The sequence below is a fragment of the Chiloscyllium plagiosum genome, chromosome 17 (genome assembly GCF_004010195.1).
Source record: "Chiloscyllium plagiosum isolate BGI_BamShark_2017 chromosome 17, ASM401019v2, whole genome shotgun sequence".
NCBI lineage: Eukaryota > Metazoa > Chordata > Chondrichthyes > Orectolobiformes > Hemiscylliidae > Chiloscyllium > Chiloscyllium plagiosum.
The window spans coordinates 19,485,539-19,499,490 of record NC_057726.1 but is presented as its reverse complement, the minus strand read 5'-3'; positions in this window follow the sequence as shown (position 1 = coordinate 19,499,490).

Genomic DNA, 13,952 nt, shown 5'->3' with positions numbered 1-13,952 from the left:
TACGTACCACCCTCTGCGTGAAAAAGTTGCCCCTTAGATCTCTTTTATATCTTTCCCCTCTCACCCTAAACCTATGGCTTCTAGTTCTGGACTCCCCGATCCCAGGGAAAAGTCTTTGTCTATTTACCCTATCTATGCTCCTCAATTTTGTAAACCTTTATAACCCCTCAGCCTCCGACGCTCCAGGGAAAACAGCCCTAGCCTGTTCAGCCTCTCCCTGGCAACATCCTTGTAAATCTTTTCTAAACACTTTCAAGTTTCATAACATCCTTCCGATAGGAAGGAGACCAGAATTGCACGCAATATTCCAACAGTGGCCTAACCAATGTCCTGTACAACCGAAACATGGCCTCCCAACTTCTGTACTCAATACTCTGACCAATAAAGGAAAGCATACCAAACCAGAATTGCACGCAATATTCCAACAGTGGCCTAACCAATGTCCTGTACAACTGAAACATGGCCTCCAAACTTCTGTACTCAATACTCTGACCAATAAAGGAAAGCATACCAAACGCTGCCTTCACTATCTTTGCTGTCCACTACACCTCTAATTTTGGTGTCATCTGCAAACTTACTAACTGTACCTCTTATGCTTGCATCCAAATAATTTAAGTAAATGACAAGAAAGTAGAGGACCCAGCACCGATCCTTGTGGCACTCCACTGGTCACAGGCCTCCAGTCTGAAAAACAACCCTCCACCACCACCCTCTGTCTTCTACCTTTGAGCCAGTTTTGTATCCAAATGGCTAGTTCTCCCTGTGTTCCATGAGATCTAACCTTGCTAATCAGTGTCCCATGGGGAACCTTGTCGAACGCCTTAGTGAAGTCCATATAGATCACATCTACTGCTCTGCCCTCATCAATCTTCTTTGTTACTTCTTCAAAAACTCAATCAAGTTTGTGAGACATGGTTTACCACGCACAAAGCCATGTTGACTATCCTTAATCAGTCCTTGCCTTTCCAAATACATGTACATCCTGTCCCTCAGGATTCCCTCCAACAACTTGCCCACCACCGAAGTCAAGATCACCGGTCTATAGTTCCCTGGCTTGTCTTTACCCCCGTTCTTAAACAGTGGCACCACGTTTGCCAACCTCCAGTCTTCCGACACCTTACCTGTGACTATTGATACAAATATCTCAGCAAGAGGCCCAGCAATCACTTCGCTAGCTTCCCACAGAGCTCTCGGGTACACCTGATCATGTCCTGGGGAGTTATCCACTTTTAGCCATTTCAGGACATCCAGCACTTCCTCCTCTGTATTCTGGACATTTTGCAAGATGTCACCATTTATTTCCCTACAGTCTATATCTTCCATATCCTTTTCCACAGTAAATACTGATGCAAAATATTCATTTAGTCTCTTCCCCCATTTTCTGTGGCTTCATACAAAGGCCGCCTTGCTGATCTTTGAGGGGCCCTATTCTCTCCCTAGTTACCCTTTTGTCCTTAATATATTTGTAACAATCCTTTGGATTCTCCTTAATTGTATTTGCCAAAGCTATCTCATGTCCCTGTTTTGCCCTCCTAATTTCCCTCTTAATTACACTCCTACTTTCTTTATACACTTCTAAGGATTCACTCTATCTATTCTGTCTATACCTGACATATGCTTCCTTTCTCTTAACCCTCAATTTCTTTAGTCATCCAGCATTCCCTATACCTACCAGCCTTTCCTTTCACCCTGACAGGAATATACTTTCTCTGGATTCTTGTTATCTCATTTCTGAGGGCTCCCCATTTTCTAGCCGTCCCTTTACCTGCGTACATCTGCTCCCAATCAGCTTTTGAAAGTTCTTGCCTAATACCGTCAAAATTGGCCTTTCTCCAATTTAAAACTTCAACTTTTAGATCTGGTCTATCCTTTCCATCACTATTTTAAAACGAATAGAATTATGGTCGCTGGCCCCAAAGTGCTCCCGCACTGACACCTCAGTCACCTGCCCTGACTTATTTCCCAAGAGTAGGTCAAGTTTTGCACCTTCTTTAGTAGGTACATCCACATACTGAATCAGAAAGTTGTCTTGCACACACTTCAGAAATTCCTCTCCATCTCAGCCTTTAACACTATGGCAGTCCCAGTCGATGTTTGGAAAGTTAAAATCCCCTACCATAACTACCCTATTATTCTTACAGATAGCTGAGATCTCCTTACAAGTTTGTTTCTCAATTTCCCTCTGACTATTGGGGAGTCTATAATACAATCCCAATAAGGTGATCATCCCTTTCTTATTTCTCAGTTCTACCCAAATAACTTCCCTGGATATATTTCCAGGAATATCCTCCCTCCGTACAGTTGTAATGCTATCCCTTATCAAAAATGCCGCTATCCCTTATCAAAAATGCCACTCCCCCTCCTCTCTCGCCTCCCTTCTATCCTTCCTGTAGCATTTGTATCCTGGAACACTAAGCTGCCAGTCTTAATAGGTGAGAAACTTCTCAGGTCATTGTCCTGATGAAGGATCATTATCCTGCAACACTGGGCTGAAATTTTTCGGTATTACTTTAGTGTTGTTATGAAGGTGTAGTTGAAAAACTAGCAAGAACTGACAAAGCACGGAGTCCTGAACAAGGTAACAATGTAGCACTTGGTCAAATAAAATAGCAGCCATGGGTTGCCATGAAACCAAAAACAAATTCAAATTCGACTAAACAGTTTAACTTATGCCCTAAGATACCAAGTTCCAATCAAATTTGAATGTAGTGTTTTGATAATATTAAAAGTAATGAAACGATCCAATATTTGGGGGTATAATCCAAAAACCATGAAAGAAATTGACTTTTTTTTTGCAAATTAAAATTGTCCTAATACAACTTGCAATAACTGCCCAACTTGGAAAGTTAAATCATTCAATCAACGAAAAATGTGATTGGTAAGAGTGAACCGCTCTTTTGTCGTTAGCTTCTAGGTTAATGGTGTTTCTGAATTTTGCATAAGGCTGGACTTTTAAGATCTGATGACAACTGTGAAATTAGCACTTGTCAGCCCAAGCCTGGATATTGTCCAGATCTTGTTGTGTTGGCGTATGGTCGTCGTCAGTAACTGAGGTGTCATGAGTGGTACTAAACAGAGTGCAGTCACCAGCGATTATCCTACTTCTGACCTTATGATCAAGGGAAGGTCATTGATAAACCATATGAAGGTGATTAGGCCTACCCCTGAGGAACTCCTTCAAAGATGTCCTGGAGATGTCTGACCTCCAACAACAATCATCTGTGTCAGTTATGACTCTAATCAACAGAGTTTTACCCTTGACATGAGTTTTACTAGGGCTTCTTGATGCCAAAGACTGTCATGCTCTCACCTTCCCTCACCTCTGGAATTCAACTCTTTTGTTCATGTTTGAACTAAGGTTGCAAAGCGATCAGGAACAGGGTGGCCATGACTGAACCCAAACTGGGGGTCACTGAGCAGGTTATTGCTCAGCAGGTGCCGCTTGACTGCACTATTGATATCTTTCATCACCTTATTGACAATCAAAAGGAGTCTGATGGGGGCGGTTGGATCTGTCCTGCTTTTTGGAATATAGTATATGCCTCAGCTATCTTCCACATTGCTGAATAGATGCCAGTTTTGCGACTGCACTGGGAAAGCTTGGCTGCATGTGTGCCAAGATCTGGAGCATGGACCTTCATTGTTGTACCACACAAATACCAGGCAATGCGCATCTCTAATAACAGACTATATATTTATCACCCCTTGCCATTCAATGGTACTACTCTCACTCATAACCTGACTATCAGCATCCTGAAGGTTACCATTGACCAGAAACTCACTGAATTGGCCATTATGAATACAAGGCAACAAGAGCAGGTCAGAGATTAGGAATTCTAAAATCATAATTCCTGACTCCCAAAGCTTGTCCACCATCTATAAGTTTCAAGTGAGGGATGTGACAATCTCTTCCCCACTTCCCTTCAAAAAGCCTTGACGCCATCCAGGACAAGGCAGATCAACAACCTTTGTCCCCCTCCCTCCACCCCCCCCCCCCCCCCACCCCCGACCACTGATGCTCAGGAGCAGCAATATGTAGTATATACAAGCTACACTGCTGAAATTCACCATCACTCCTTAAACAACACCATCTCAGCTCAGACCACTACCATCCTGGAGTGCAGAGCAGCACGTATATATGGGAACAGCAATATTACAAATACTCCTCCAAGCCACTATTACCTAGGCTTGGAAGTATAACACCTCTCCTTCAGTGTCACTGTGTCAAATTCTTGGAACTTCCTCCCGCAAAGCAGTGTGGACCCACCTACAGCAACTGGACTGCAGTGGTTCAAGAAAGCAGCTCACTGCCACCGTCACTGGGGTAAATAGGGATGGGTAATAAATGCTGACTCTGCCAACAAGGCCCACGTTCTGTGAATAAATAAAAAGAGATAGGTAACAGTTTTGAATTTCATGTTGTGAATTGGTGCCTCTGGTCTCTCTCTGCTGTGTGTGAAAGTAGGAACTTGCATACAACTGAGGTCAGATTAGGTAAAAAAAAATACATTTCAAAGGTGTGCAAATAGGCTGTCTCCATTCACTAGCAGATTCTCACCTGGTTGTAGAACCCTGAAGAAAAAGATCTGATTTTGTTTTTGCTAAAATGTTGACTATCTCATCTTTCCATTCTCACTGTACCTTCCCAAATGTCTCTCAATTGCTCAGGTCAGCTACTGCCTGGGAAAAATCTGCCATTTAACTGTGTTGTTCTCCACGCATGCTGAGTGTCCTGCCGAGTATGTCTAGCATTTTCTCTTTTTCAGTTCAGATTTTCAGCTTCTGCTGTATTTTGCCTTTTTGTTGTCATTCTCATCAATTCATACTGAGCCCCCTCCAAGTTCAGTGTATTTTTCCTGGGCTGCGCAACCCAGAACTGCTGACAGTACTCCAAATGTGGAAGGAGGATCCTGTTCCAATGGGATGGGCTCCCAACTAAATATTGCAGGGATTAGAGTCCTTGCAAACTGCATAACTAGGCCTGTGGATAGGGGATAGTGAGGTCTGCAGATGCTGGAGATCAGAGTTGAGTGTGTGGTGCTGGAAAAGCACAGCAGGTCAGGCAGCATCTGAGGAGCAAGAAAATCGATATTTTGGACTGGGGCCCTTCATCAGAAAGGCTGTGAATAGGGCTTTAAACTAAATAGTGGGGGTGTGGGTTCAGCTGCATGGAAAATTATGGATATATGTTTATTTGGGGGGTGGGAGGAGGGAAGGGGTTAGCAGAGGTTAACATTTCCAAAACAAGTAATATGACAAAGCATGGCAAGGGTCAGGAATCTAATTTCAGGCACAGTGGATAAGGGGACAACTCTGAGAAGGGAGGCAGTCAAAGCAGGACTGAGGGTGTTGTACTTAAATACACACAGTATACAAAACAAATGAACATACAGCACAGATTGTAAGTGGCAGGTACAATGATGTAGGTATCACAGAGACGTGGCATCAAGGGAATCAGCTGGGAACTAAATATTCCAGAACATACGTCCTAACGAAAGGCTGTGCGGTGGGGGATGTGCTGCACTGTTAGCAGGAAACGCAATTACATTGATTGCAAGAAGTGATATAGATTCGGAATGCATAGAATCTGTGTGGAGACAGAGTTGAGGAACAACAAAGGAATAAAGACCTTGGTGAGAGTTGTGTACGGGACTCTGAACGGTAATCAGGATGAGGAACAGAAAATAAATCAGGAAATAGAAAAAGCATATAAGAAAGATACTATTTCAATAATCATGGGGGACTGCAATATGCAAGTGGATTTGGAAAATCAGGTTGGTAGCAGACCTCAAGAAAAGGAAATTGGGAAATGTCCATGATTGGATTGTTTCAGAGCAGCTTGTGGTTGAGCCCACTGGACGACAGGTAACTCTGGACTTATTGATGTGTAATGAGGCAGACTTAGGGAGCTGAAGGTAAAGGACCCCCTTGGGAACACTGCCCATAATACGATAGAATTCATCCTGCAGTTGAGGGAGAAGATTGAATCAGATGGAAAATGCCAGCAACAAACCAGTACTTCAAAAGAGTCAGGAGACAGAGGTGAGTGTAGCGGATATCATGAAGGAGAAGGTGCTGTTGAGACTGAAAAGGTCTGAAGGTGGATAAATCACCCAGGTCAGATGGGCTACACCTCAGGGTTCTGAAGGAGATAGTGGAGGAGATTAGAGGTATTGGAGATGATTGTTCAGGAACCACTGGAGTCAAAGAGGGTCCCAGAGGACTGGGAAATAGCTTATAAAACTCTGTATAAGAAGGGAGGGAGGGAGAAGACAGGAAACAATAGGCTGGTTAGCTTGATCTTAATCGTTGGTAAGATTTTAGAGTCCATTATTAAAGATAAGATTGCTTATAACGATAAGAGTACTTGGAAGTGCATGGTAAAATAGGGCTGAGTCAATATGACATTGTCAAATGGAGGAGAAAGTGAGGACTGCAGATGCTGGCGAGTCAGAGTCTAAAAGCGTAATGCTAGAAAAAGCACAGCCAGCCAGGCAGCATCTGAGGAGCAGGAGGTCATGCCTGACAAATCTGTTAGAATTCTTTAAGGAGGTAACAAATAACTTAGGTGAAGGGGAGCCAGTAGACAAGATCTATTTTCATAAGGCCTTTGATAAGGTGCTGCACAGGAGGCTGCTAAGCAAGATAAGAGCTCAAGGTGTAGGGGGAAAGGTACTGGCATGGATCGAGGATTGGCTGACTGACAGAAGGCAGAGAGAAGGCATAAAGGGGTCTTTTACAGGATGGCAGCTAGTGACCAGTGGAGTTCCGCAGGTGTCAGTGTTCCCCTAGTGATGTTTTCTTACTTGATTTCTTATCATCACATACATACATGTAGATACAGTGAAACATTTTTTAAATTTAAAATTTGAGAGATCCATCCAGAATTCTAATAACAATGGGGAAGACTTTGTGCTTAAATCTTTTGATATGAGTGTTAAGCTTTTGCCTGACAGAAGAGGTTGTACAATGATGATCTGGAAGAAGGAACTAAGGGCATTCTTGATATGTTTGCAGATGATGCAAAGTTAGGTGAAGGGACTGGTAGTTTTGAAGAAATGGGGAGGCTGCAGATGGACTTTGGCTAGGAGAACGGGCAAAGAAGTGGCAGATGAAATACAATGTGGGAAAGCATGAGGCTCTGCATTTTTGTAGGAACAATAGAAGCAAAGACTATTTTCTAAACAGGGAAAAAATTGGAAATCTGAAGCACAAAGCACTTCGGAGTCCTTGTTCAGAAATCTCCTAAAGTTAACATGGAGTTTCAGTTAGCAATTAGAAAAGCAAATACAATGTTAACATTGATTTCAAGAGGTCTAACACACAAGAGCAGAAATGTACTGCTGAGGAGTATAAGGCTCTGGTCAGACTGTATTTGGAATATTGTGAACAGATCTTTGGGCCCATATCTAAGGTAAAACTGTTGGCATTGGAGGGGGTCCAGAGGAGCTTTACGAGAATGATCGCAGGGATGAAGGGCTTGTCATGTGAGGAGCAGTGGAGGACTCTGGGTCTGTATTCAATGGACTTTAGAAGGATGAAGAGGGATCTGATTGAAACTTACAGAATACTGACTGTCAAAGTGGACATGGAGAAGATGTCCCAAGGCAGAGCATCAGAATGAAGGGACAAGCCTTTACAGCTGAGATGAGGAGGAATGTCTGCAGCCAGACAATGATGAATCTGTGTAACTCATTGCTGCAGAGGACTGTGGAGACCAAGTCATTGAGTGTATGTAAGACAGAGATAGCTAGCTTCTTAATGAGTAAGGTGATCAAGGGTTACACAGAGAAGGTAGGAGAATGGGGTTGAGAAATGCATCAACCATGATCAAATGATGGAGCAGACTTGATGGGCCAAATGGCCTAAACCTGCTCCTATACCTTACAGTCTAACCAGTGCTTTGTATTGCTGCTAGTCTCAGCCTGTCCTGCCCCACCGAACTCATCTCCTCTATACCTTACAGTCTAACCAGTGCTTTGTATTGCTGCTACATGATTATTAACCCCTTGTATTCTAGCCCTCTAGATATTGAGACTAATGTCCTATTTGCTTTTTTGATTTTTCCTTCGTACTTTGATATTTTAACCCACTTACTTATGAGTCTTTGGATCTCCATACCTTTTTGAATTTTGCCACCTTAACTGTAGTCTGATCTATAATTTTAATCTTCTGCTGACACTGTTACCATATTGCTGTCTTTCTGGGTTGTCATCAGAAAACTTGAACACATTCTATTCTGTCATCTAAGACAGGGCAGTGCGGTGACTCAGTGGGTAGCAATGCTGCCTCACAGTGCCAGGGACCCAGGTTCGATTACAGCCTCAGGTGACTGTCTCCCCGTGTCTGCATGGGCTTCCTCCGGGTGCTCTGGTTTCCTCCCACTTTCTGAAGATGTGCATTAGTCAGGGATACATATGGAGAATGGGTCTGGGTGGGTCACTCTTTGGAGGGTTGGTGGTTGGGTCGAAGAGCCTGTTTCCATACTGTAGGCAATCTAATCTAAGTTGCTAACAAATATGGTGAATCAGTGAGGCCCCAACACAATTTTCTGTGGGTCCCCTTTAATCACATCCTGCCAGTAAGGATACCTACCTTGGTTCCTGATGCTTTGTTAACAATGGTCTCCTATGAGGCACTTTGTTGAAAATCTTCGGCAAAAGTAAGGAAGTTAAACTGAATCTTTATTAAGAATTAGAATAAAAATAAGAATAAGACTTCAATGATCGTATTGTGTCCAGTTTTTAGTGCTACACTTTAGAAAAAAAATGTCATTTACCACATGGTGGCCAGAATGAAGGAATTTTGGAGCAAATGACTGCAGATGCTGGAACCTGTACTGAAAACAACAAATGTTGGAGATCACAGCGAGTCTAGCATTTTGCCACCTTAACTGTAGTCTGATCTATAATTTTAACCTTCTGCTGACACTGTTACCATATTGCTGTCTTTCTGGGTTGTCATCAGTAAACTTGAACACATAGCTCTCTATTCTGTCATCTAAGACAGGGCAGTGCGGTGTCTCAGTGGATGCTCAGACAGCATCCATGGAGTGACAGCAAGCTAACGTTGCGTCTCTTCGGCTCCGATGAAGAGTCATCTCGACTTAAAATGTTAGCTTGCTCTTTCACCATGGACGCTGTCTGACTCATTATGACCTCCAAAATTTGTTGTTTTCATGAGGGAATTTTAGTTGTTTTAGTTAGGGTGGCATGATGAATCAGTGGTTAGCACTGCTGCCTCACAGCACCAGGGACCCAAGTTTGATTCCACCCTTGGGTAACAATGTGAAATTTGCACATTCTCCCCGTGTCTGCATGGGTTTCATCTGGTGTTCCAGTTTCCGCCTACAGTCCAAAGATGTGCAGACCAGGTGAATTAGCCATGGGGAATGCAAGGTTATAGAGGAAGGGTTGGGGAGGGGTGCGGTGTTGGTGGGGAGTTGAATCTGGATGGTATGCTCTTCATAGGATCGGTGTAGACTCAATGGGCTGAATAGCCAGCTTCCACACTGTCTTGATTCTTCGAGCAAAAATAGAAGTGAAGATTCAACATTGTGTGGTTTAAATAGATTAGATTGGGAAGAGCATGAGTCCATGCAGGCAGAGAACACAAAATTGAAGTAATCGTTAAAAGATGCCAAGGGGAAGTACCTATTTCTTATTAAGTTATGATCCAGACTTCATTGTTTGAAAGGGTGATGATAAAATAATCAATTGTCCCTTTAAAAAGGAGTTGTACATGAATGTTTTGCTGGACTATGAAGAAAGAACCTCAGAGTGGGCCTGACTGGTATCTCCTTCAGATGGTATGGACAGGCATTAGGTTAGCTCAGTTGGCTGGTCAGCTGAATTCTCAATGGACGGTGACATCATCAGTGTGGGTTCAAATCCTACATCAGATGAGATTACCATGAAGAATGTCCCTTCTCAACTTTTCCCCTCACCTGAGGTCTGGTATCCTTCAGATCAAACCACCATCAGTCATCTACCTCTAATAAGAGATTGGCCCTATGGTCTGGTCAGAATATAGTGACGATTTACAAGTAAAATAGACCATATGGCTTCTTGTGCTGTGTGAAGAATAACCAGCTGAAATTCCACACTTCTGCAGAATTGTTCTTCCCTTGTTGACAGAGGCATCCTATACATTCTCTCAGACTTTGATGTCTCACAGGAAGTAACCCTCAAGCTACTTTGCATCATGTTGATAGTATACACCGCAACTACTATGCATCCCTTAGCCTTCTTAATTCCGGGAAATGCAATCCAACCTTGTGCATTTTTCCCATTTAATTTGACACTTGGAATCCTGCTATCATCCTGGTAAATTTGCATTCCCTCCAAGGCCAATATATCCTTTCTAAGATAGAGTGTCCAGAACTGCTCTCAAGTGTGCTGTCATCAGGGCTTTGTATAGCTGAAGCATGACCTTTACCTTATAATGTCATAGAGTCATAGAGATGTACAGCACGGAAACAGACCCTTCGGTCCAACCCGTCCATGCCGACCAGACATCCCAACCCAATCTAGTCCCACCTGCCGGCATCTGGCCCATATCCCTCCAAACCCTTCCTATTCATATACCTATCCAAATGCCTCTTAAATGTTACAATTGTACCAGCCTCCACCACTTTCTCTGGCAGCTCATTCCATACCCATACCACTCACTGGATTCTAGGCCTCTAGACATAAAAATAACAATAATCCATTAGCCTTTCTGGGTTTTGTACTTGACGACAACATTTTACTCTACATGGCAGGACCCCCAAACCTCTGTGAACTTTCACTGCTTTAGATTTTCATCATTTAGAAGGTGATCTGCTTTTCGTTCAATGGGGATGAGGTCATATCTGCACACATTCAAAGTCATTTGACACGTTTTCTGAATTTTTTAATGGTGTTGTAATTTTACCTTTGTGCATTTTTATAAATTTGAATTAGTGACATTCGGCAAATTGTTGAGATCCAACTTAGATCCTTTCAGAACATCATTAAGTTACACGCCATCAGTGAGAATATCAATTTTACTGCGTTCTATACTCTTACCTCCTACTGCTCAACTAGTTTGTGAACCAAGCCAATAATTTGCCTTCAATTTGATGGGCTTCAACTTTACCTAACAGTTTCTTCTGAGGGACTTTTAACAAGTGTCTGTATAAATCACATCCACATACGTTCCTCTTTCCATTCCCTTGGCTAACTCTTCAAAAATTTCTGTCAGTTTAGAGAGACCTGATTTACCCTTTAGCAACCGAGTCAATTATGTATTGCAATGTATGTATTGCATATAAAAAGTCAAAATGTGCTCCACAACAGGAGTATGAAATACAAGTTATAGAGTCATAGAGATGCACAGCATGGAAACAGACCCTTCGGTCCAACCCTTCCATGCCGACCAGATATCCCAACCCTAGTCTCACCTGCCAGCACCCGGCCCATATCCCTCCAAACCCTTCCTATTCATGCTCAGCAAATCTGGCAGCATCTGTGGAGAGAGATCAGAGTTAATATTTCGGGTCCAGTGACTCTTCCTCAAAACCCAGGATTTATAACTTTTAATTTAGAATTTTATAACTTAGTAGGCAGGGGCAACACTAAACTGAGAACTTGAACTGAGTAAAATACAAAATAATCTGGTTTATAACTTCTTCTGTTTTGGTAATTCATACCAATACTTCACTGCCAAGTCAGAAATCACATAACACTGGGTTATGGTCCAAAATGTTTATTTAAAATCACAAGCTTTCAGAGCATTTCTCCTTTGTTCCTTCACCTGACGAAGAGCAGTGCTCTGAAAGCTTGTGATTTTAAATAAACCTGTTGGACTATAATCTTATGTCGTGCAACATTTGTCCACCCCTGGCATCTCCACATTTTTTTAGATTAGATTCCCTACAGTATGGAAACAGGCCCTTCGGCCCAACAAGTCCACACCGACCCTCTAAAGAATAACCCATCCAGACCCATTCCCCTATCCTATATTTACCCCTGACTAATGACCTATGGGCAATTTGATGTGGTCAATTCACCTGACCTGCATTTCTTTGCATTGTGGGAGGAAACTGGAGCACCTGGAGGAAACCCATGCAGACACAGGGACAATGTGTAAAGTCCACACAGTCAGTCGCCTGAGGCAGGGATTGAACCCAGGTCTCTGGCACTGGCAGGCAGCAGTGCGAACTACTGAGCTACTGTACCACCATCATGGCTACCATCTTCATTACCAAAGAGCACCTTTACTAAAATAGAACATGCAAAAGCACTTTACAAAGAGGGAGCTGGATATGAATGTATAGGAACAGGATTTGGAAAATGTTACTGAAGACATAAGTTATCAGCTATTTGAAGATTGAACTAAAGATTTTGATGGAACCTGATTTATTTCTGCATTATCTAAAATTGCACAAAATTATGCTACATGTTGCAAGTCATTATAATAATTATAGGCGTCCACGTACTGTGAATTGTGTGGAAGTTATACATAGGTCAACAGTTTAAATTTTAATTTGATCTGGTCCCTGTGGGGCCAGTAGGATCTTCCAGTCATAATCTTGAAAGGTTAGGTCTATAGCTGAAATATGTCATCGCTGATGCCCCTGTGTAGGACACTAGTTGCATAGTAAGTAGTTTGAATTGATCACTGGCATGTATCTGGGCTTTGCAATAAGTCCATGAATCACCCATTCGAAATGAGGCCTGTCAGAGATATTTATACATACGAAAGGATGAGACACAGTAGACAAAAAAAGTGTTTTCTAATCTTGAAATGTCTCATAGAAGACGGCAAGAACTTAATGCAAGAAATTTAGGACAGGGAATTGGAGAATGTTTATGCAAAGCATTGTGACCATGCTGAATTACTAAAGTTAGAGAATGTCACAATGACCATGTTAATATTGAGAAAAGTCTACATAGATGATTAAGAAAAGGAAAAAAGAGGAGTATGGTAATGTGCAATTGGGCTTTTGCTAAAGTTGGGGATAGTCATATTTTCCCAATGAATCGCAATATAAGTATAATTTATAAAATAAAACAGTCCTAGTCTAAAAAATCAAATATTTTGAATCTTATAAGAAGTTTCAAGATTTTAAAGATCCACATATTGAGACTTCCTGCCTAATTATTCACTTTTAGTACTTACATAAACAGTTTTATAAATAGTGGATTTCTTTATTCTTTCAATTGTCACAAAGATATGTTTTGAGGAGAATTAAAGATGATCTTGCTGGCATTGGTAAGATCCTGTGAGAACTTGATAGGGTGACTGCTGAGAAGGTGCTGACCCTTATAGGAAAGCTAGAACTAAAGAACATAATTTTAACATAATGGGTATCCCACTGAAGACAGTGCCAAAGAGAATTCTTTTCTCTCAGCAAGTTGAGAATCTGTGGAATTCTTTATGCCAGAGAACGGTGGAGGTAGGAGCACTGAATATTTTTAAGACAGAGGTAGCCCAAGTTTTTGGAAGGGTATCTTTAGAAAGATGTTCCTGATGATCGTTGAGTCCAGAACCAAGGGTCATGGTCTAAGTATGTGAGGTAGTCTATTTAGGAATTAACTGTGGAGAACTTTCTTCACTAAGAGAGTGGTGAGCTTATGGTGTTCTCTGCCATAGAAAGCAGTTGAGGTCAAAACATTGAATATTTTCAAGGAGGAGTTTGACATAATTCTTAGGGCGAAAGAGATCAAAAGGTACGGGGAATAAAGCAGGAACAGGGCACTGAATTAGTCAGCGATGATCATATTGGACGGTGAAGCAGACTTGAAGGGTCAACTCCTGCCCCTGGTTTCTGTGTATCGGGGGTAGAAAAGTGGATTTAAGGCTACAGTCAGATCAACCATAATGGTATAGAATGGTCATACAAGTTTGAAGGGCTGAAAGGCCTCCACCTGCTTCTAATTCATGTGTTATATTAGCTTGATTTTGTCAATTTAAGTCTGTAATAATCA